The sequence below is a fragment of the Siphateles boraxobius genome, unplaced genomic scaffold (genome assembly GCF_051911475.1).
Source record: "Siphateles boraxobius isolate OS27281-9 unplaced genomic scaffold, OSU_SipBor_1 6, whole genome shotgun sequence".
In the NCBI taxonomy this organism is placed as follows: domain Eukaryota; kingdom Metazoa; phylum Chordata; class Actinopteri; order Cypriniformes; family Leuciscidae; genus Siphateles; species Siphateles boraxobius.
Window position 1 is genome coordinate 22,348,638 of NW_027509186.1, and position 4,656 is coordinate 22,353,293.

The following is a 4,656-nucleotide window of genomic DNA, read 5'->3' on the forward strand; positions in this document are numbered from 1 at the left end:
GAGAGGAAGCCACGCCCCCGAGCAGTTCACCCGCTCCTCCTACTCACCTTTACAACTCTTCTGCGTGACTTCATGCACGAGTATTTACGGAAATAAAATATGATATATTGTTATTTTTGTAAGAAAAGAAATTTTTAAAAAATGAGAAAAGAAACTATTATCAGTTAAAGTACAGGACAATAAAAATGCTAAATAAAGTAGGCGTACATTCAAAATTATTTTGTTCATACATATTGCAGACACTTGTGCATTTATCTCTGCTGTGATATTATCCCAGAAATTAGCTGCCATGTTATTCAAGAACATTTCCTTAATACTTTTCATAACACATAGACCTGTAAGCAGAATAGAGGCATGTAGCCTAAATAGATTTTATGATACAAAAGAAGACATAAAATCATAAAATCAGATGCTATATAGGCTACAGAAGTTTGGATGTCTGACAGTGCTGTATTCAATGTCATATGCATATTCTAATGGAACCATTTTAATCAGTATTTTTGTATTCTGAAACTTTTTATGAAACATGTAGGCAGAATATTGGGAATTTATATTATTATTATAAAATGCAAATGTTTGCATGTGTGATGATAAAATACTCAATATAATATAAAAAACAATATAAATAATCTAAAATTTGGAGTGATCTAAAAAGAAAAGTTATCTGGAGTTACCTGGAAATGTCGTAAAATGAATTAAAATTCAACTAAAGATAAGATAAAAAAAATCCCCAATATTGAACATGGTTGACTGGTCAGCATTTATTTAATAAGTGTATATATATAAATCTAGATAGATATATAGTTAGGTATAATATATATATATATATATATATATATATATACCTACATACATAAAACATAGAGATTCAAGAGGCATCAAAAATAACTGTTTCAAAATAAGCTGCTCAGTTCATACTGACTAGGAAACTGCAGCATGAATGTATGATTTATTGGAGGGATGGATTAGCTCACTGTATATTAATAGGCAGATCTCCCATAGGAGCTCCTTTGTTGATTACAGGGAAACAAAGAAAAGGGTCCCATAAGGGGCCACTGCAGTCTCTGCTGTCTGACAACTGCTGGATATGAACTTGGCAGGACACCATTTAGCCCCCTTGAAGAGCATGTGTGAGCAGACGGTACTAATACACCAGGGTGCACCAATCCGGCGGCCAACCTTCACTCATGTACCCCGTGTTCACTCATGCAGTCACCATTTGTCTCTTTTCTCACCCAGTAAGGAGGTACAGCTCCTGCAAATGTTCATAAGTCTGAGTGGGGAGGGGTCTAGTGATTCACCGCTCACGTCAGAATGAATCGGTCACTTTTGCTAATTATGAATAAAACACAGTGTAATTATGCAGTGGGGTGCATTTACTTGCTTTATTTATGCAGCTAAGAGAAGCCGCCAAATTTGAATGAGCAGAAAACAATGGAGATGTGTCCATTGAGTTTGAGAGGTGAAAAGGTCACAAGCTTCATTGGTCACCAAGAACAAGGATTTAAAGGGACAGTTCATCCCACAATTTACTAACCATAATCTTGTAGTTCCAAACCTATATGGACACAACAGAAGATATTTTGAAGTAGCCTTATGAACTTTTTGTCCATATAATCAGTGTGGTCCAAAACAACATTGGCTTATTTTTTTTATTTTTTAAAGAATATCTTTGTTTGGGAATAAGTGAATAAATGAAGACAGATAAGCTCAATGATAAGATATGCATATTGGCTAATACAATTATTTTAAGACTACACCCTTTGAACTAGCCTTTTTGCAATTACATAGCCTATTAATATTCACCTTTGGCTGTGGACAGATGTTAGCTGTTTTTCTGCAGTCTACAAACAGAAAGCAAGACATAGGACCTAATTATGTTCGCATAAATTAACTCCATTCTTCCAATGAATCATTCAATGTTATTGTAATTATGTAATGCCGTCATCCAGATGCAGGTCTTCTAATAGAATGTCTCCCTCTTCTGTTTGTTCCGTGAACTGTTTAACACATTCATCGTCATCCTTTGATCTCGGGCTGTGTCAATATCTTCCTTTCGTTGCAGTACTGTAAACCTCAAAGCGTGTCAAATGAGTGTGCTAATATAAGATGTCTTTTTTAGAGGGGTTTCAAAGGACACCAGAAACCCTCTTTGTTTCTCTCTCAAATTTTCAGCGGACACAAATTTTCTAGCACAACAATTTGTAAACCACTGCTTTTTAGATTATCTTCAAGGGTTAGTCACCCAAAAATTTAAATTCTGTCCTCAATAGGTAATCTGCATTCTCATCTCGTTTCAAACACTTTCGTTCATCTTTGAAACACAAATGAAGATATGTTTAATGTCTGTCCCGGCATTGAAAGTCTATTCACTCAAAAATCTAATATTTACATATTTACGACATATTTACGTTGCTACATAATAACAGAAGGCCTAAATTGTGCATGATAACAAATCATTCAACCTAAACCACCAAACCGTAACTCTATAGTAGTATGTAGTTAATTAATATTACTCAGTACTGATTTGAGTAAAACTATGCACCTTAAAATAAAGTGTAACCCAGAATTTTCATTTTGGATGGGCGCCTTTTGGGGGTGAATTCAGGTTAATTGGGACACATTGTCCAAATCAACCTGAATTCACCCTAAATAAGAACATTTTCTTTCAAGTTGATGTCACTGGTTTTATACAGCATATTGCAATTCCTATATTGTAATGACATAATTACATTTATAAGTATGGTTTAAATGTGAATACTTCTCAGGAACCTCTGTATGTGTTATAAAACTCCTCTGGTTTCTGTCAACTGTGATAAATACCTTTCCTTTGCACAAATTAACACGGCGACATTTGATCTGCTCTTAATACAGTATATCTGGTGAGTTGAATTTGAAAAGCTGACCTTGAGATGCTTGACTGAGTCTATGACACACAGTTCATAATTCTAATTGCTTTGTGACGGGGTAACAAATCAAGTTGGCCTGATGCAGACACTCTTACCTGCATGGGATGAGATACGAGTTGCTTTTCCAGCAATCTGGAACAGTCAAGGAGAAGCTTGGCCTTTAATGCAGCAGTTCAGCTCGCTGTCACTCTCAGAGAACACCAGAGGAATAAAAGGACTGGACTCACTGAAAGAATGCGAATAACATTGATGCTCTTTAAATGTTTCAATTGGATGGTGGTATGTCATTTTATAAGTAAACAGAGCAACATAATATGTTTTTCCAGATGCAGTTTATGCAAAAGACACCATCAGGGCCTATTTCCTCAGTAAAGAATGACTCAGCTAATCTTAAATCCTAACTATTTCTCCGAGAACTACTACTGTTGTTGTGGCCCGAATCTCCTTTACAACAGTGTCTTACCTTTGATTATAAATCATTTGATTGAAGTAAGTGTACTCCGTTGAGAAAAGCGAGAGAGTAACCTTCAAAATCGCCCTTGTTTGTCTATGCTTTGCATTGATTGCTTTAGATTAGAATATTCAAACTTGCCTTTGTGTTTTTGGGATGCACATCTATCTAACTCACTGGAGCTTGAATTCCAGATCAGTTTGATTTGGCAGAGCTGTATAGTTGGGAGTTCTCAATGAACAACCATCTCTTTATGCATTTGAGTTCATGCATTTGTTAATGGCCTATTGGCCCAAATCATATCAATGCTTGTCAGTGGCATTGTTCAAATCCTGGCTGTACAGATGGATGCTTACAACCCCACTGATGTTCTAAATGCATTGCAGAGCTGAATATGGGTCAACCATATGATTCAGTTGAATGCTCTGAATCAGACTGTTGCCTTTTTCATGCAAATGAGGTTTGTTTAGTGTGAGTCGCTGTACTTGTTTATGACTGATTTGACTGAAGTGGAAGATACTGACTGATTAAACACATATGCCTATGCTCTTTTATCTTGCTACTGAAAAAGTAATCCTACTGAAAAAGTAATTGATGTTATTGTTAATGAAAGTCCCACATGTATCAAAGAGCTTACAAGTTGTTATGATCTGAATGGAAGGGCCAAGAACCTTTCATTCCTAAAGATCTTACTCATTCACAGATTCTTGAAACAAAATCCCTGTAACTGATCATCAGGGCATTGATAGTAAGTTTGTGTTTAATACATTAAAAAAAACCTCAGTGCAATGAAGGACATGCAGTATTTTCATTTTCTGTATGTGCTGTGTGGGCCTTGCAGATTATCAAATGATCTCATTTGGCAAAGAGACAAAACCAATATCCGCTCAGTGGGATTTTAATGTGTATTCTTTGTAAACCCAAGTAGCTTAAAAAGAATTGAATATTAATGACGTAAGCTGAGTTATATTGGGAGAATCTGCTGGTTTGTAAAATGCACACTCGCTTAGACGTTACTTTTGACATCCCTAAGCTACAGCTGCGGATTGTGCTTCAAAATAACCATGATCATTTAATCTTGAGTTAACCCTGATTTATTGGCGTGCAACACATATGTAACGCTGAAGGCTTTTGAATAATTCCTCTATCCACAGACAGACAGTGGCCTAGTTTAGTAATAAAATGATAAGTCCCTGTTTTTTTATCCTGTTCAATGCCTATATTTAAACGATGCTATCATTTATTATTGCTTGCAGTGGATTCAATGTTATCTTTCTATAGGTAAAACAGGGCTTT